This window comes from Manis javanica, chromosome 1, assembly GCF_040802235.1.
Source record: "Manis javanica isolate MJ-LG chromosome 1, MJ_LKY, whole genome shotgun sequence".
NCBI lineage: Eukaryota > Metazoa > Chordata > Mammalia > Pholidota > Manidae > Manis > Manis javanica.
Window position 1 is genome coordinate 110076770 of NC_133156.1, and position 21058 is coordinate 110097827.

Genomic DNA, 21058 nt, shown 5'->3' on the forward strand with positions numbered 1-21058 from the left:
CACGGAAGCATCTCAGAGAAGGTGAACTGAGGTTTACAGGGGTTTGATCGGAACATTATAGGTCAAGCAAGTCCGAGGCAGAGGGAGTAACATATGCAAAGGCATGGAAATTTGTGATATCATGGCACATATGGGGAATTTTAAGCATTCCTTATGACTAATGACTCTAGGGGGTGGAGAAATTTAAGAAGTTGTAGAGGCTCAAGACGGACTGTGCAAGGTCTTTCGTGCTATGTACAGGAGGGTGATTTTCTCCTGCAGCAAACAAGTAGAAGCTGTGCAGTTCTGTGCACAACTGCACAATGATGAATTCCCTTGTGTATGTGTGTACTAGTGTAATGGACACAGAATGACAGGTGAAGAAGTGTTCCCTTAGCTCTGTCAAGATATATATATAGTCCAGTAATAAAACAATGAGGACAATGAGTACTAGTGGCAGGAAATTTGAGCTGTCAGACTGTTTATTACATGGTGGGATTACCTCATATCCAGATTTGGATAAACACAAATCATACCCTTACATGTATACAGAATTTTCAGTCCTCGAAGCTCTTCTAAATATAACACTATTTGGATCCTTATACAAGGCTGTGAGATGGGTGGAGACAATGATATCAGACTTTCCAGTGGGGAGTTAAAAACCATCTCTGAAAGTACACAGTGATTTATGACAGATACCTTCTTTCTGTAGAAATTTATGGTTGCCAAAAGTGATCCATCTTTTGGGAAGGCAAGAATCTGCAGGTGGGCCTTACTACTAGTTAGTAGTCTCTGTGGAAATTGGCCCTAGACTAGCAGACCCACTGAGGAACAAACTCCAAAAGGAGATGTATCAAGGTAAGGTGACCTGACATTCAGAGTGTGGAAGAAGAGCAGGTGGGGGTGCTTTGGGATCCCAAATTTTCCTGTTACCAATATTCTAGTTAATCATTGCAGCCAATGGTTAAATTTTATTGGATCTGGGCAAAGCAGAACAGTGTCTTCTTTAGCAAGAATCCAGGGTAGGGAAAATGAGAGTGTGTAGCCAGTTATAGTAAAGAAAGCAGTGATCCTGGGAAAGTAAAATTCTTCATGAAAAAGGAAACAGGTGCCATTGGCTCCCAGTTTTGCTGCTAGATTCAGAGTTTGTTTGTTTTACCACTTTGCCTAAGTGTGAAGGTGAGCAAAGTAAAAAAAAAAAAGGTAAAAATTTTAAATATGTTTGGGATCAAATATTAGGAAAAATAAATACTTTCATATTACTTTTGAGTGCTTTCTCTTTTATTTTTTAAATGGAGTCTGTCAAAGAATGATTGCCTTTTACAAAGTTTGGCCAAAGATCTTCAGATAGACATATTTCAAATTTCCTATCCTACAGTTTAAATGGAGAATGTTGGCATGCATTTTGTGGCTTTCCAATCCAGCCATTAACTTTACACTTACTATGTTCAGCCTTGTATTTAGTCCATTTAGCAGAGTGTATTGCCAGGGCCGTTTTTTATTTAATGTTGGATGCTTGTTTTTTTGAAAGTGGAATATATTTATAACTTAATAGTCAAGAACCAAAATTGCTATAAAACCACACTGCCACCAACATTTTAAAATGTTTCCAGAGATAACAAAAACTTTAACAGAAGAAAGAAAAACACATTTTAAAAAATCTAAATTACAAAGTTATCTTTCACAATTTAACATGAGTTCCTATTTCATATTTGTTTTTTGTAACAGAACTAAGATTTGAAAGGAATATATCACTTAAAATATTTTTCTTTTTGTTCTTGAAGATAAAATAAAAGATTTTTATCAAAATAACTCAGTGAGTTCATGCTTGAATAAGCCCTTCTGTGCCAAACACATGTGTTGAGAAAATTAAAAATACATAGCCAGATTGAACAATAAGATAATATTCCTCAACATCTGAAATCTAATCAGGTTTCCTCATGAACAATCCTCATGAAATAGATGAAGCTAGAATATGGCGATCAGAATTAGAGCCACGAGCTTGCTGAGCTCTGGGTCAGAACTGGAGGTTTAACTTCTGCAAGAATAAAGGATTTTGAAAGACAGGGGACAGGAATCAGACTCATTTGAAAGGAAAAGATAGGGTGGACTTTCATAGATGTAAAAGGAGGTTGAAACCTCTGCCAGACCTATGGTTAAAGGAAATTTCTCAACTAGGGAAAACTTGCCAATGTAGTCCTGTGAACCAAGATGCCCCTTAGCTGGATGGATGGACTTGCTGTCTCTAAAAGCCATTCCTGTGCAAACTCTCTGATCTGCTAGGGTCTGTGTACAGCCAGTGGCACCTGATAGAGTCACCTACAAAACTGTTAAATAGGGAAGGGGACATGGAGAAGGAAGAGAGAGAGGGGGAAAAACCTACAACAACAAAATCCTTCAACTTTCTACTCAAAAATACACCTGGACACCAGAATTCCAAAATACGTGTTGAGAAAGACATCCAAAAAAATCAACAATTGGAACATGAATTTTCTAAAAATGAAATTAATTTTATAAAACCTGAGGGCCTAAATAGTTGTTTGAATTTTTTTACAAATACATGCATGCATGCAAATAGAACAGAAAGAAATGTGTTAAGCAAAGATGGTTACAAGAAGCAGTTAGAAATCTCAGAGATATAAAATATAATCATGAAATGAAATATTCAGTAAGCAAAGTAAACCCCGGAATGGATACAGAGAGAGAATTAGTAGATGATACTAATAATGAAATGTATGCAGCCATAATGAAATGTATGGAGACAAATAAAAATTTTAATGAGCAGTGAAAAGCCCATACTGGATGCTTGCATCCTCTCCTTCACTGGCATTCTACAAGAGATCAAGAATTTTACAGAAGCAGTAAATAAAGAGGTAAATGCTGAATCAAAGAAGAACATGAGTTTTCAGACTGCAAATGTGCTCCAAAGGGTAAAAAGAAAAACAATATATCCACCTTGAGATACATCGTTTTGAGGCTGCAGAACTTTAGATATAAAGAGAAAAAAATTTAGAGTTTCCAGAGTGAAAAGACAGATTACTCTACAAAGAATAGCAATTGGCCTGGGATAGTTACTGGTCTGGCAGCAGATTTCTTTTCAGCAACAATAGATGCTACTAGAAACTGGAATAATATGTTCCATGTTTTAGGGAAAACAACTTTCAATAAGACTTGTTACATACAGATAAACTTTCATTCAAGGATGAGGGCAAAATAATGGCATTTTCTGACACACAATTCTTATCCTAAAAACAAATAGCAATTTGGTGTAGCATTTTGCCATACTAATCGTCATGTTTCCCCCAAAGCAGAGCCTGAGATAAGTCTTGCATGTAGGTATTTTTAACTGTTCTCAGGGAGTATGTCAGAAGTAGAGAGAAGAAAGCAGGGAGGCAGGCAAAGGCATTATTGGAATGTATTATTAAATTGGCCAGTTTGGGGCAATTGGTCCTCCATCCATGGACCTGTTAGAAAGCTTATGAAATACATCTGAGAATAGTACTCCCGTAAGGTAACAGGGTTAAGCAGCTATCCATGAGTGCCATCTCCCTTAGTCAAGGGAGACACTGGGGGGGAAACTCTCCTACGTTTCTAGGCTGTGCTTGCTTCCAAGTGCATCCAACTTCACAGTGATGGAGAAGACCCAGGCCATGAAGTGAATGGTATGAAAGGCACTTTGCATGGACTTGAGGAAGCCCTGAAATCTGCACCTCATGAAGCTTGGCAAAGCCCTGGTGGAACTGGTTGCCTCTTCAGTGGCTGGAATAAAGGAGGGCAAAGAGGATTTGAGACGGCATGCAAGGTGCTGGATATAGATCTTGACTCTGCATTTTCAGGGAAGGTATCTTTGAACTGTCTATGTAGCAGATGGAGGTTAACTGAGTTAAAATAGAGGACCATTTAATGGATTTGATCACTGGATTATCCTTGACCTTGTACACATACCTAGACCTGCTGCCCTCTACTTGAACAATGAGTGCCTACAGTAAAACACCCTTTAACTAAACAGAAAAAAACAATTTAGAGGGAGGATTAGGGGTAGGAAAGGAAGGCAATCAGTGTGAATTGATATTAAAACTAAATTAAAACAATTTTGGAACATTCACTTTCTCTTGATTGATTTTAGCATTTGATTGCCCAAAGAAAGGATTTGTTTGGGGTAGTGTGCTGCCATTCAATATGTAGGGCCTACGTAGTGCATAAGTAGTGCATATCACCCCTAGGAGATTGGCTTTTTCCTGTCTAGCCCATTTATGCTTGCTTTTCATTTAGCTCAGGCACTGATCATTTGTCAAATAAGATAGGGCAACAATAGATGGCTTGGTTTCACTCAGTGGCAGTGGTAAAAATTTTAGTAACTTAGGCAGAAAAATACCATTTAGAACTTCTTGCTCTAAAAGAGACCAGGGACTGCTAGATATGTAAGGGTTTTGTGACCTTTCTAGAACACTTTGGCTTCTCTCTCTGGTTCCTGACTTGGCTGGAGCACACTGGTTGCCTACACTGGAAGGCTGCCCCCTGCACTGGCCCTGAAAGTAAGCCTGACTAGGGTGAAAGAGTGGGAAGAGGTAGTAAATAGGAGTGATGGTGTAGAACAATATTAGTACTGCAACATCTGACACCAGAATTTCCCTTGGGGAAGAATCATCCATAATTTATTTGTTTCTCTGGTAATGAGGAAGAGAAAGGTTCATTTTTAAAAATTGAAGTATAGTTGATATACAGTATTATTGGTTTCAAGTACACAACACAGCTATTCAAGAGTTATCTACATAATTAAATGTTCATCCCAATAAGTGTAGGTATTGTCAACATAGAAAGCTATTACAGTTTATTGACTATATTCTCTATGCTTTACTTTCATTTCTGTGACTGATTTATGTTATAATTGGGATTTTGTGTCTGAGAGAAGTTCATTTGATTTCTGCCCAGTGATACTGGGCTATTTCTCCAACTGTCAATGAAGCCTGATACCTCCCATTTTGGAAATGGAGATGTTGGTAAGTTGATCTAATCAATTAAAATAATATTCTATTTCTTAAACAGAATTGGGCTGCAGAGATGAGTGGACAGAGGAGAGAGGGGAACCAATTAGATGGAGAGAGGCTGAGTTCAGGTAAGGTAAAGGGGCACAAAGCTCAAACTCACTGGGGGACATTTCAAAGATAGTGATGGCTATAATTTAATTTGTAATTGCGCTTTTTCATTGTAAATGCATTTTGCTCTCCATCACCTCCAAACAATATCTTCAGGGAAGTCTACCATGCTGTCAAATCCTTAGGGCAAGTGAAGTTTTACTAGGTGGACCTCAGAGAAGGAGCTAATTTTATTGTTCGGTTAACAGAATAGAGCCAGAAGCAGCACTCAAAAAAAAACAGAGGAGACCATAAAAACATCAGGTCTTTTTATCTTCCTTCTCAAGCCCGCTGTCTCTCACATTCTCCATCACTTTTTTCTTACTTCTCTTTCTTCTTATTCTCAAATTAGTTGTCAAGTCTTAATGATTCTAAGTCTAAAATCACTGTCTACTTTGTGCTTTCCTTTTCTCCCACTGCGACTGCCATGATTCGGCTTCCATCATCTTTGATGTAGAAATAGATCCAACTGATTTTGTGGCCCCTGATCTCCAGCCCATCATTTCTTCATTTTGACAAAATGTGTATCAGATTATATTATTTCCACTACTAATGAGAGTCTACAAGGACTCACCAATATGTAAAGAATTCTTAGCAAAACTTTTAAAGTCTTTTATATTCCATCCCTAAAAAACCTTTCCAGACTGACCAACTTTTCTTCCTCACACCTTTTTTCTGTCTGGCTACAATATATAATTCTGTGTTCCTGGAATATGCATTGTTCTTTTCCATTTCCTTGTCACTGCCCATGTTGCTTTCTTGATAATGAAGCCTATTCTGTTTTATCCTTTCACCTGTTCTTGCCCTACTTAATCCTCAAAACATGAATATATGTAATATACATACACACATAAACACACATGCACATACACAACATATATACATATGTATGTATATGTGTATATACACTCTGGACACACTTTATTGCTATGCTTGGGGAAGGTTTGTTGGATTGACTCCGAAGGGGCAGGCAGTCAGTAGGATAGCATCCTCAGGCAGAAATTAAGTTCTTGAAGTTTTCTAAATAGATTCCTTAACACAGCTGAATGGAAAGTGCAACCGTTCCCAGCAGGCAAAATGAACCTTAAGGTCATCTGGACAGGGTATCTAATAATTTATATTTATCTCATAAATCTGTCAACCTTTTCAAGTTCTTACCGACCATGAGAGAGTTGCCAATATTTCTTTAAACTGTGGGAGGAAACTGAATAATTTAGTCAGCAGAAAAGAAAGTGGGCAAAATCATGGTTGTGGTTTCTGTTCATACTTTGTTTCTGGAAAAAAATTATAATATATGTGTATACATATATGCATATATATTATATTTGTATTGTTCTAAGCCTTTTTAAAGGAGTTCAGACATTATATACACTGATAGTAGACATACATGTATTTTTGTGCACCATTTGCATATACATATACATATACACTCAATGTGTGCTAGTAAAGGTTTAATAACCAGCTTTTTGGGAGGTGGGGAAGCCCCAGTTTGTAGTATTTACTCATTTCTGTGGTATAAATATTTCACCATGGCCAGGTTTAAGCTACTAACTTGATGTCACTGGAATAGGAGTTGGGAACAGATACATAACTCTATGCTTTCTTGACCCAGTGGGAGCTGCCTCAATAGCACACCACTATTATATACATGTATGCACACATACATGTTTGTGTTTTTGCATTTTTAGCAAGTCTGCATTATTCATGCATTTATTGAAGTAATCTGACAACTCATACTAACTTTTTCTAGCAGTTCAAGGTAGAATATTATTAAAATTATCTTTGATCCTCTGAGATAAAACAATGAAAGGTAGTATCAGCTAAGTAGGAACTTAACTTCCTTTCCCCCAAAATAAGAGAGAAAGAGGAGATTATCATATGTATTATGAACCTTTCTGCATTAAAATGTTTTAATTTATTTTTATCATCTTCATTAAAGATAACATATAGACAAAAATAAAATGACTACCTGCTTTAATTTTGGGGTCCAACTCCATTTTCCATCTTTTACTCATTAGATGTATGCATGTCAGGCCTTCCTGTAAGATGTCAGTGTAGCTGAACATGAAAGAAAGATCAAGGGACTGAATATTCATAGGAATTTTGGAAAACCTTTGAACAGCCTAGCCAGACACAAGAGCTACTCAACACTTAAATGGTTAAAAAAGTGAAGTGTTAGGCTGAATACAAGGATTTTTCTTTTGTAATTTTCAGTTTTGTGTAGGTATTTAAAGTTTCCCTAAAGAGAGGCATTAGAAAAATTGAGAATGTATTTTACAGCCAAAGAACCAACTTAAGCAAAACTTACAGTTAGAAAAACATTGACCAAGTTTATTTTTGTGACCTTCCTATTCTGGAAGCTGATGTGTTGATTTAGGCCATTCAGACATGAATATGTTTTAATTTCTTAAGTCTTGAATTTCCTATCAGAAATATGGATATAAATGGTACTTCTATGTATTAATATTATTAAGTCAGGCACCTTTATTTAAATAATTAGACTTGCAAATAGAAGGCTAAACAGAAGCCCAATGTATAATGATTTCTTTTCCCCCTGCAGATATTCACCACTTTCTGGACTTCAGCCATGACATAAATACATTCAGTAAATGCTTATTAAGTTGAATTGACTATGCAACTTATATGTTTGGAATGTACCATTTAATAAGAAGTTCTGGTGTTGTAACACCTCTGTTCAGAAAGCCTCTCTAGTCCCCATTGCTTAAAGCCGAGATTCCCCCCAGGCCCCGTTCTCACCCGTGTGCCATGGTATCCTGTATGCCCCAAAGAAATTACAGAAGTGCTGAGATATTGATCCCCCTGGGCTTTAGGAAGCTCCAGGCCATGGTCTCCAGCCAAAGGCAGTCTCATCCCTTTACTCCAGGATGCTGTACAAACACCATTATTTCCCATGTGTGCCATGACAGGGAAAACGCTGAGAGGCTCTGGCCCTGCTTACAAGGTCTAAGCTCTTTGCACGGCATACAAGGCCTTACAATCTGGCCCATGTCCTTCCCTTCCAGACTGACCTCTCACAGATCCCTTCATGGACAGCCCTTTCCATACCCCTGGACCACTCATCCTTTCCAAAAACCCTTCATTTTTGCCCTCCAAGCTTCATTCCTACTGTTTGCTCCACTTCTTCCTCATTAACGCCCTTCTTCCTCATTAACACAGTGGATCTCCTAGGATCCTTTACAAGATAGAGTCCACAACACATCCTCTACGGAATCACAAGAAACTTCCCCAGCCTAAATCGTTTTCTCTTCTTCTGTGCTTCCTTAGAAGTTTGCCTGTTACTTTCTCATGCACTTGTCATATTTCTCCTCATGCTACAGTTACTTGTGTGCTGGTTTTATTTCCCCACCCAGACAGCAAACAGCCCAAGAGTGGAGACCACCTATTTTTATCACTGTTTCCTCCCAGTGCAAGCTGGGTCTTTACTAATGCTTCTTAAATTGAATTGACTATGCAAATGCAAGAGCGAAGAGAAGATCAACTTAGATTTATTGCCTATCTATCATGTGCCAAACACTATGCTGGCATGCTAACCAGGATATTGTGTGCAGTCTTCACAACACCTCTTGTAAGGGAGGCAGTTTGCATATAAAGAAACTGAGGAGCAGTGAGGTCAATTACCTCCAGATGATAAATACCATGCTGGAAAAGAGAAACCATTGAAACTGCAGTGCAATGCCCTGTATAGGTGTCCAACAGAGAACTTGGCCGTGAGGTTGGCTGTGAGGATTTCAGGGCTTTAACATCACCCTGAGCATGCAAATCCCCAAACAGCAAGGAGGACCAGCAGGGGCTTGTTGGGAGCCTAGTCGGAGATTTGTTGCATGAACTGCCATGGCTGGTAGAGTCCTGGCAGTAGTTTCATTCCATGACTTAAAAATCAATCATTCTTTCATCAACAAGGAAATCCTTCTCCTTAGAATCAAATCTAAGATGACTAAATACAAAAGGGATAGAACAAAAGTTATTTTTCTCTTTGCTTAGAAAAGGATCTTCCAGTGAAGCTTAAGTAAAAAAATAGAACCAACTGTGTATAAATTATAAATACTTTATTTGGATAGATGTTTCCCCTCCCCTTTTGTAATACTGATTTTGTTTATTCTGTTAAGCTTACAGTTATATTATTTCTTATTGAATAGAGTTTTTAAAACAACACCCAGATTAGATGATTTAAGAATTAGATTATATAAATTAGATTATATTAGTTTCTAATAAGGAACCTTAGTATACAATGTCCAGTGACCCTGACTAGCCAAGGCTTATGGGGTCTTAGACAAGCATTTTAATGTTGAGTGTTGATTTTCTCATTTCTAAAACAAGGTGAAAAATGCTGATACAGGATCTTTCAGTTGACAAGTACAGTTTTCCTGGGCTTTCTATACACTGGATACTGTTTCAGTATCTCTTTCTATGTGACTCCCAGATGCTGTGACTTTCAGACCCTCATATAAGGCAAATAATGTAAAATAACTACTAACAGCAGTCACTTATAACTGTGTTGTGCTCTGCTACCTACATGGTGCTGTCATATTTATCATCCCATTGGGCTTTTACAGCCACCTTGTGGAGTAGATATTCCAAGCAGCATCCCTCATTTTGTAGGAGTGAGAAGTTCTCACTCAGAAAGAAGTAACTCTCCCTAGGTCATATGGCTCAAGGTAAGTGTAAGATCCAAGAATCAAAATCTAAGATGGAGACTTTGTTTCTCAGTCCTTCTTTGTAGCATATTTAAGGCATCAAGAGGCTGGAGGTGAGTCCAGGGGTGGGAGATGGTTAATAACACTTGAGAGACTATAAAAGGAAGGAGCTTGATGCTAAGGACAAACATCATGAAAGGAATTTTTTCAAACAACTCATTTATCTGAAATCTACATGCCTTGATGTCCACCTAACCTGAATTTAAGTTTGACATTTTAAAGGAAGGGCAAAGAAAATGAATAAGCATCAGGCAGATTGTCAGTTGGCCTCAGTAAGCACTATTGCCCCAGGAAAAAATATTGCTTCACAATCCTTTTTTATATTCTTGACTCATGGTTCAGGTTTACCAGATATATATATACAGTTGACCCTTGAACAATGCGGGGGTTAGGGGCACTGACCCTCCCTACCCCATGCAGTCAAAAATCCACATACAACTTTTGACTCCCTGAAAACTTAACTACTAACAGCCTACTATTAACTGGAAGTCTTACTGATAACATAAACAGTTGATAAACACATATATTGTATATTATATGTATTATATACTGTATTCTTAAAATAAAGTAAGCTTAAGAAAAGAAATTATCTTTTCAAATTATATCAAATCTCCAAGGAATTTTACATGATATTTACTGAAAAAAATCTGCATGTAAGTGCACCAGCACAGTCAAATCTGTGTTGTTCAAGGATCAACTGTACTTTATAACCTGTTTCTGAAATGAACAAAAACTGAGGGGGCCAGAGGAATGTAGAGATGGGATGTTAGGTTTAAAAAGGTCACTGTCATTGTAGGAAATATAAAGTTTTCCAATCTATGGAAAGTTTAGCTGCAATTTCCATTAGTAAATGTTCATCTCAAAAGGTACTAACTTTCTACTTGTTGGATTTTAATGCAAGTTGAGTTAGAACATCTTAGAACATCTGTGGGCAAAAGGACTTTGTTTAATTATAAAAATGTTAATAATCTATGCTTGTCCATATGATAGTCTCTGGCTTCATGTGGCTATTGAGCAGTTGAAATGTGGCTACTGTGATAGAGAAACTGAATTTTTAGTTATTTAATTTTAATTAATTTTAATAAATAGCCACATGTGACTAGGTCCTCCATATTGGACAGTGTAGTTCCAGAAAGTCACTTGCTGATGTCAATCTTCAGCATTTGTTTTGTGAGTATATTGATAAAGAAAAGAGGAGTCATAAAAATAGCTGTTTTCCAGAATGTTTTTGAGAATAAGGATTCTTGTTTTTCACTCAAAATGGACACTGAAAATCAAAATAAATGTGTATGCAGGAAATGAAAAGACCTAAAAACTTAGGTACATGTCATATCTTTCCAAGTTTTGTGAAGTCTCAATTCAGTAATTAAGTAACACAGTTTTTTTACTTTAATTGGCATGAATATTCCAGCTCACGAGAGTCCTAGTCTCTATTGATTAGACTAACTGTGTTGTTATTTGTCAGATAAAAAATCAAACATTGGATTCCTATATTTAAGAGATCTGAAAAGTCAATGATTTCTCACTGATAAACCTCTTGTGTTGTTTTCTTTTTTAGTACAGGCCCTTTCTAGACTGTGGAAGTTGTCCTACATAACGTAATACACGTTCACAAGATAGCTATCTGAAGCATGTGGGAAAACCAAGAGAACAAATGAATGATAACCAATTGTCTGTCTATATACAATTCCATAACATTTGGCCTTGCTAGAGTGCCCAGTCCCTGATGAAAACACGTTTGTGAGGTTCCCAGATGATATCCCATGACTGTGATAATTGTCACGTGCCTGTTTATTTTTCCCTTGAGAAACTGAATGAGTTAAAAAAAATCACAACTAAACAAAAGCATACCAATAACAGGAAACTGTTGGTGAGAAATACCCCAATGTTCCTGTAAATTCACGTCACCAGATTCCCCAGGGACAAAGGTGCATGAACTGCATGGGTAAATAATTATGATTTAATACAGAGACCTTGCAATGCTGTTTACAGTAAAACAACAAAAAAGAATTGTTTCTGGAGGCGCAAATAAGCAAATAATAGAAACACATATCAATATAATCAGGAAGTGGTGATGTTATGTCTAGGTCAGCTACTGAAAACAATTTGTAATCTATCAAAGTATCTCCTTTGCAATTGCAAGCAGCATGAGGTGAGACCTTAGGAGGAAGACAATGCCTCATCATCAGGTTGATTAGAAATGATGGAGAAAATGGGATATTCAGCCTGGAGAATTTCAGAAGAGTTTTCTGCGCCTTGACACCTGTCTGTTTGCAGGGGTTTTTTCTCCCATGGATGACGAGAGCAAGAGTAACAGCAGATCCTCCCTCTTCTTTAAAAGGATTTCCAGCTGGAGAGCAAGGTCAGCTTGTGAGCACACGCCTATGGGCACATGCACACGTGTTCCAGCTAAGAAAAGAAATGGGTGGCTGTGCTTCAACGGCTCACCTGTGTTCACATGTAAGGGACTTTTTCCCCTTTTTATTATAAACGATGTTTTTCTGGATAAAAGTAGAAAACCTACTTTTCTATTTTTTTCCCTCAGAATTTACTTACTTAGAGAAGAATTAAGGCCTTTCTCTAGTAGCCTGCCTAGAAATCTAAAAATTTGTTGGGGAGTTTGTTGGGTGACAATAGGGAAAGAGCAAGCAGTAGTGAGAAGCAATGTGGAATTCTTGCCTGAATCTCTCTGCTTTTTCCCAGGTGATAGGATGCAACTCTGCGTCTTGTTCTCAGGATCTAAGCAGTTTAAAAAATTTACCCAGCTATGCAGCCAAAAGTAATCTCACTTTGATTGCCCCTGCTACCCTTTCACCATTCTTAAAAGCTCCTGAGGTAGGCAGAATAATGAACCCCCAAAGATGTACATGTCCTAATCCCTGGAACATGTGAACACATTACCTTACATGACAAGATAAACTTTGCAGGTGAGATTACATTAAAGACCTTGAGATGGAGAGATTACCTTGCATGATCCAGATGGGCCCAGGGTAATCACAAGGGTCCTTATAAGCATCAGGGAAGAAAATGTAAGCATGGAGGCAGAGAGACAGATTGGAAGATGTTATGTGATGCTGGCTTTGAAGATGGAGGAAGGGTCCACAAGCTAAGGAATTCTGGTGGTTTCTAGAGTCTGGAAAAGACAAATGGATTCTCTCCTAGAGCCTCTGGAAGGACTGCAGCCCTGCCAACACTTGGTTTTTTCAGTGAGACCCTTTTTGAATTTCTGGCCTCCAGAACTGTAAAGTAATAAATCTGCATTGTTTTAAGCTGCTAAATTTGTAGTAATTTGTTATACAGCCATAGGAGAAATAGATCAAAATGTTGTTTTATATTCAATGGAAGTATTTGGTCTTTAAAATTGTTTCTCAGTTTTATGGTCCTAATATTAGACTATTAGGCTGCATGTTAGAATCATTTTGGACACTTAGACAGTGTGAGGACTAGGTCTCCAACCACAGTGATTTGGATTTAGTAAGTCCAGTGTGGAGTGGAAGTGGTGCACTGATACTTTACAAAGCTGTCGGATGATTCTAATGTTCAGCTAAGGATGAGAACCCTATAGTCAGAGGACTACCTCCTTTATATGTTTTTTTTTGACTGTTTGAGCTCAGGGAACATGCTTTTTATCAATGCAAATGAAAGGATAACTTTACTATTGCCAGGGCAGTAAAAAGTGTAGTCTAATTTCTTTGGTCTTTAACACTGCATTTGATTTTTGTCCCCATCTAAATTGAGTGCATCCCTTGGGAGTAGCCACCTGGGAAGCAAAGCATCCTCTGTCTCCATTTCTTCCATTTCCTCTCCGTCTCAGTTTCTATTTAGATGCAGCCAAGGATGACTCCCCCAACTAGGACCTCTCACAAAATAATTATGCAGATGTGTAAAGGAGGTATTGAGGGACATGCAGCATATAGCAGGGGTGGTGTCTTGGAATCAAAGAAGTGACACACAGAAAAGACCCCTCTCTCCCCTGAGCCTGTGTAGTCCAGGAGAGGAAGACAGAGTTACTGCTTGTAATTCTCTGTGGGCTGTTTCTAGAGAATATTGTAGTGGAAAGACACATGAACTGGAGCCAGGCAAACTGTGTTCTAATCTTGGCTCTGCCACTTATTTTAATAGTAACAACTCTCCCTCAGTGTCTGTAGGCACTAGGCTGAGTATTTCCCATAATGATGACCTCATTTAATCATCTTAGAAGTCTTGGGAAAAGGCTTCCAATATGGTCAGTTTTATGTGGATACATTTAGATTTTACAGATGCAAAAAACTGAGGTCTAGAGAAGTTTAAGGAGCTTAACCCAAGTCCACATAACTAGAAAGTGGTGAAACCAGAGGTTGAATTTAAGCCTGTGTAAGCCAAAGGCCTTGTTTCTTGCTCTGGAATAATGTCTTATCCTCCCAACAAGTTACATCAAGAATGGGAGATTCTTAGTTTTTGCCATTTTCTGATCTTTGTTTATTTTACATGATGTGCCCGGATTCTTAAGAGTAATTAGGAAACAGTTGATATTTCTTGGTAGACCCTTGTGGCAGAGACTATGGTGCTCTTGAATATCATATTCTCCTTCTCTTCCTGGGCACTTGGCCAACTACATTCCCCATCCTCCCTAGCTGTTAGGTGTGGCCATAGGACTAAGCTCTAGGAAATGTGATTGGAGATAATGAATGCCACTTTTTGGTCTACCTGTGAGCCTTCTTTCTTTTCCCCCATATGAATGTAAACAGCTCTGATCCCCTAGAGAAGAGAACCACAGATAGAAGGTATCTGAATCTTTGAAGGACCATGTGGAGTGTAGGCCACCTGCTGCCCAGAAACTTCTATTGTGCTAGGTCCCTGAGGTTTGGGGTTATCTGGTACAGCAGCTAGCATTACTTACAGAGTATCACCCTGTCTGGACTAGGTGTCCTTTTGGGGCAAGGCTAAGCAGTCTCTCCTAAGGAGTTGGATATGGACCAGATTGAAAAGAACAAAGTAAAGTGATACCTAAGTTTTCTGGCCAGGTGTTCAAACAACAGCAACTCCCCCCCTCCCCCCAACCTCCTGCCCAAGGCCAAGCAGATTAAGGAAGATCCAGGCAGAAAACTCTTTGCTGGAAAGAGTGTAGGATGGCCCAGAGACACAAAGGCCACTCTGTCTTTATTGTCAGGGCTCTGGTTATAGTTTCTAAGATCCCACTTGCTCTTGCTTTGTTCTCTCTCTCCCACTGCAGCTGCAAGATACGTGCAAGGATGCAGCATATTTCAGCCCATTATTTTAAAAGAGTTGAATGCTCCCCTGGAGGTGTGACAGTCACCATCGAGTCACTGCTGATGATCACATCAGTGGGTTTTTCCTGGTGAACTCCCATTGTTCATTAATCAATAGCTCCTGATTCCCTGAGTAGGACCCTGGATGAGGAGACCTGTGTCCAACCTGGAGGTGAAGTCGCCTTTACCCTGAAAGCATACAGCTGTCAGTGAGCCCAGGAGGAATGAAGAGGGTTGGGTGTGGGTCAGCTTATCTGGTTCACACAAGAATGTCTGGTTCGCAGATTTCACAATTCATACGGCAGCACACTTCTTCTGGTCCACTAGAGTCTTCTCTTTTGGGCGTCCCTTTTGCCTCTGCCTGTAAGTCACCCAATGTCTTATGGGCCTAAATGGGATCCCATTTTGTAAGTCTCTAAGTCAGTTCTCATTATGGGCTGAATTGTGTCCCCCACAAATTCATATGTCAGGCTTAACTCCCAGTTACTCAGAATGTTATTGTATTCAGAGACAGGGCCTTTAAAGAGGTGACTAAGTTAAAATGAGGCCATTAGGATGGGCTCTAATCCAATCTGATTAATGTCCTTTAAGAAGAGGAAACTGGGGCACACAAAGGGATATGAGGGGTGCTCACACACCAAGGAAAGACCGCCGGAGAACACAGGGAGAAGGCGGCCATCTACACACCGGTGGGAGAGGCTTCAGAAGGAACCAGACCTGCTGAGGCCTTCATCTTGGACTTCTGGTCTCCAGAACTGTGAGAAATAAATTCCTACTGTTTAAGCCACACAGCTTGTGGTGCTTTGGGATGGCAGCCTGAGCAAACCAGCATAAGTATAAGCAACAGAGCTTAAGCTGCCCAGCTGTGACCTTTCCCAGAGCAGCAGGAGGTTCCCAGTGCACTCACTACCCAGGAAACCTCTGGGGCCCTTGTTACCAACAAACTTCCAAACAGTTTAGGTGTAGATGAGTCAAAAAAACTAAGATGCCTCCAAAAGTAGCCTGAAACCAGTGACCCAAAGATAGCTGTGGAAGGACAATGGACACAGAGAGAGAAAAGATGGGCGTGAATCCATGTAATCATTCAAAGTATGTGCAGTACTAAGGGATCTGATCACAAACAACAAAAGAAACAAAAGCAGAGTAAGCCATTCTACCTGTTTGTCTAACATTTGAACCTGCTGGTTAGGCATGACCTGGGGCAAGTTTAACAGGCAAGTTGAGGTTCTCATTCACTTCCTGAGAACATTGCTAATGACGTCATGGTTCACTGCCTTATTGAGTTAGAATGATTCAGGCTTTTCATCATCTCTATATTTAGAAATTGTTTGATGTTAAAATGTAATCATTTGCCTACTAGATTTCTAAAAACTTGGGTTGAGAGAATAGAACTAACTTTTAAAACTTGTTTACTGCTTATCAGGCATATTACAAATATTTTGTTCTCACGGCCATCTTACTGCCACTGCTGTTATTTTCTTGTTACAGGCAAGGACAATGAGACTCAGAAGGGTTAATAACTCAAATTAGCTCATTATATGATAATACTGGGCCCATTCACAGCAGCTTTCTCTTAGTGTGGAAGTGTCTGTCCATGGCTCAGTCCCTGGATGTCTTCTCAATCTACATTCTCTCCCTTCGTCATCTTATTCAGCCTCATGACTTCAAATACCATCTGGATGTACAAAAGTATGTTTCCAACTCAGACTGCTTTCCCAAGAAAAGAGGGTAACCTAACTCCCTCCAGACTCATAAATGTAATTGCCTACCTGACATCAACTCTTGGATTTCCAATAGACCTCTTGACCTTACCATATCAAAAGTAAACTCTTGGTCTTTCCCCCATGCCAGTTGGGTCCAATCAGGAAAACAAAACAACATTATGTGCTTCAATAGAGGGAAGTCATGTAGGTTTCAGAAGGTCTGGAAGTGCAGAAGGGAGAGGGGATGGGTCTGGAAGTGATAAAGGAAGAAGGGGTGATATGCTGGAGGAAGACCTTAGGAGCTGCTTGCTGCCCCGTGCTGGAGCTCACAGGCCTGCACTGCTGGAGGTGCGGTTATGCCAGGGCTGGATCTGCCGGATCAGTACTGAAACTGCCAGATTTCTGTTGCCCCTGAGTGGGCTGCTCAGAATTACTCCACCCACTCTCATTTCAGCAACTGACAGCAACTATCACATTGTCCCAAAAACAGGAAGATTCTCTCTTCCTCCCATCTTCTGGAATCCAAATAATAAGAGAGCCTGGAAAATAGAGTTTGCAGACTCCTAGCCCCAGAAGTACAGAGCAGAGCATAGATGGGCTAACATGAAGCTGAGAGACAACAGTTAATAGCCCACACACTCTCAGACTTGCTCCATTCTCAATCTTCTCCATGTCAGTTGAGTGTAATCCCAAATTTTAAGTTGCTCACACCCAAAATTCTGGTATATCCTTGACTTGTTTTTCTCTAACACACTATATCCGATCTGTCAGGAAATCTTGATGGCTCCACCTTTGAAAAATATATGCAAATCTGACTGCCTCTTGTCACCTCCATTGCTACTACCCTGGCCTCAGTCAACCCCCCTCAACCCCCACACACACTCTCCCACATTGTTGCAATAGTGTCTTAACTGGGATCTGCTTCTCTTGAGCCCCATGGTCTTCTCAGCATGGCAGACATCAATCAGACTACAGCATCACTCTGCCTAAAATCTTTTAATGGCTCCCTTTCTCTCTCTGAATAAAAACCAAAATTCTATAAATGGGCCTATAAGGCTTCCCTCCCCAACTCCATTATTCCTCTAATTGCAGGGTAAACACCCAACTTAAAATTTCAGCCTGCTCCCTTTCAGAATTACTATTCCCTTTTTCTACATCACTAACCATTTTCTAACAAACTCTATAGATTCCTTATTAATTACATTCTTGGTTGTTTTTTATATCCTCCTGATAGAACAGAAGCTCTGTCATGGAAGGGTTTTTTATTTATTTTGTTCATGCATGTATCACAAATACCTAGAATAGTGCCTGACACTGCATAGGGAGTCCTCAGCAAGTATTTGTTAAAATCAATACCAATTATTATATAGAAATACACACACACATATTATTTAGAATATATTTTATATTATATAAATAATCAATTATAAAAAGATTTTTATGTTATAAAAACATGCTATAAAATATATTTATTTATGTCTACACCAAGATGTCTATTGGATTAAAAAGAGAGAAAGAGAAGGGAAGGAGAGCAGGAAAATGGAGAGAGTAGTAAGAGAATGAGGGAAGGGGCAATGGAAAGGGGGACACCTGTCTTACAAGATGTTACCCAAGAAGAGCAATCTAACAGCACTTGGCTTTTGTAACTACTCACCCTGGTTTCCTGTCCTTGAGCATTGTGGACTTACATATCTCTACTTGCTTGGTTGAGATATTCAAAAAATGTACACAACTGGTCCCTGGGTCTCCCTGAAAACGTTGGCCATAGGTGGGAGCCATAATTTCAGATAATTTAAGATATGCATGATGAACTCTCAGAACTAGTGGAATTTTCTATGCTCTGTCATCTTCTGAGTTCTACCAGGCCCTGCCTGACATCTTGTAACAGTTCTTGATTGCTGTTGGATCTTGTTTCTGGGTATATGTCTTATCTCCTTAGAGAGGAAGGAGTTGAAGCAGCTGGCCTGTGATCCAATTTTTCTCCCCATTACTGGGCAATGCTCTCAAGGGAAAGAAAAGAAGGCAGGTGACCTGAACAAATCTCCCTCTTGGCATAACTGTGCCTTTGGAAAATAGACTAATGATATTCCACAGGAGGAGAACTTTTTCTGTGGATTGATCTTAACAGGATGTCTGGTTTGCTTAGGGAAAGGTATCTGGGGTCTACAGATTTATGAAGCATGGTTCCCCGGAGATTATCTTGTAAACTATACAATTTTCTTGGGTATTAAATGGAGATACATCCTAACACCTATGCTCCCTGCTATGTGGTGACCCATGACCCTCACTTACAGACTTTATCTATGCTGGCCCAAAAAGCGTAGGTTTAGTGTATAAGTAAAGACCTGGGAGCCACAAGGGGTAGCCTAGACCTCCCTCTTTTTTTGTCTGCACTTTCTGAATGCTTATTTCCTTGAATTATTAATAAATCTTTATGTTGGGAAAGATCTTTGATTCATGTGAAGTCATTTTGAAAATATAACCCTTTGTGTTAGTTAACTCTCCTATTAGATCATAAGGTTATGAAAGACCATTACTATATACGGCTCATCTCTGTAGACCTAGTTTTGTGTCTTTCGTATGGTAGCTGCTCAATAAATAAATACATTACAATATAAAAGGATTTGCAGGTTATAAGAAATCTAGAAGGTGAAAGGCTGATGGAAAACATAGGAGTACAAATTTGTACAAGGGGAAACAATTCCCTTGCCAATACTCTGACCATTACTATTACTATACCAGTCTCCCTACCCTGGGTATAATCTGCTTTAAATATAAATGTAGTTTATTTCCACATTACACTAGACATATCTGCATATGAGCACAATGAAAACTTTAAATGGCTTGAACTTCCAAAAGTTTTTCCATTTAAATTGAATTATAGGGCTCATAGACATTTTGAATATCGATTGACCGTTTGGGTTCTTAGCAGGCCATCAATCAATGGCTGTATTTAGTAGCGCCAATTCTGACTTCTCTCAGCCTTGACCACATTCATTATTTGCAGTTCAAATTGATCCCCATAGAGAAAACCTAGTTTATATCTTTCCCTAATGAATGAAGCAGACTGTCTGGGCCTGGAAACTCAATTTTTTTCCATTGTGTTTGTACATGTAAGTATGGGAGGGCATGTTCTCATTTTCAAATGGGGCACAGCATGAAAGTATGGGTTTGGGAGAGGTATTTAGGGGATATTTATGGGTGCTGTGTGTCTCCAAGTGTCTCCTCTATGAAACATAATTGTGCCCCAAAATTACCAACTCTACTATCACTCCTTCATATTAAGAGGTTCTTTTTTATTTCTCTAGAGAGGCTGTAATCTGTAATCACTCAAGTGCAATCTAAAAATGGCAACCTAATAACTCAATGACCTGTTGACAGATAGATTCAATAATATCTCTTTTGGGTTTCCCCCAAAGACAGACCCATAGACAAGGCCTCTGACACAGGCAATTTATTTGGGAAGTGATTCCAGGAAGGTGGGAGGAGGTAGAGGGGAAGGTCAGGCAGTGAAGGGAGAAAAGCCAATAAAAGTTGCTTTAAAGAGAGAAGTTGGCGGCTGGGCCTCCTTCCAGCTGAAGATCCTCTGTGGAAATGTGAGAAATGCATAGCAGGACTATTCCCTTGAAAACCAGGTGCTTATTGCCTGACATCCATCACTTCATGGTTGAGGGCCACCCCTGAGGGTGTTTAATCCCCGGGCAACACAGAAGGCCATGTGCCTGGGCTGCATGAGCTCCTAAGGCACAGAAGAAAGCCCAGTCAGAGGACAGCAGTACGGGAGCCCCTGACGTGGGTGTGATGCAGAGGATTGCCCATGCTCTGCAGGTGAGCCCAGAGTGGGGGAGAGAGTCTGAAGTGGGGCATCAGCTGTGTCTGTATCAGTTGGTTTATCCTGTGATCTATAACAAAAGTGTGAAAGAACAGACATCAGGTACAAGTTGTTTGTGGAGAGGTGATAGGAGAAGGATGAGGATGAGAAAGTGAACAAAGGTTGGGACAGACAGAGAGTTGAGGTGAGGTTGCGACATTGGAAGCTCTGGCCTGAGAACGTTGGGAGATGGAAGGAAACTTCTCAGCTGGTTTGGATGCTTTCATCCTTCTGAACTTTGGGGACTCTGTCAACATAGTGCGAGAGTAGTGCTGTGCTTCCTTCACTCACCACTCACCATTAGCTTGCTTGGCTCTTTAGTGCTCTTTCATAGGCGCTTTAGTATGTATGTGTGGGTGTGGGGTCAAGTGCATGAGGCTTGTACATGAGGCAAGTGACTGATCTT

The 21058-nt window shown here is 39.5% G+C and overlaps 1 long non-coding RNA gene across 3 annotated transcripts; it reads left to right on the forward strand.

Moving 5' to 3' along the window:
- The first annotated feature begins 615 nt into the window (after positions 1-615).
- Positions 616-15867, forward strand: LOC118973131 (uncharacterized). 3 transcript variants are annotated; one of them, XR_012131086.1, is made up of 4 exons: positions 616-837; positions 5026-5095; positions 11388-12289; positions 15042-15867. It is a non-coding gene; the product is annotated as an uncharacterized lncRNA (long non-coding RNA). The 3 variants fall into 3 exon arrangements; XR_012131088.1 differs by having other exon boundaries at positions 12107-12289; XR_005062366.2 differs by having other exon boundaries at positions 12171-12289.
- Positions 15868-21058: the final 5191 nt, after the last annotated feature.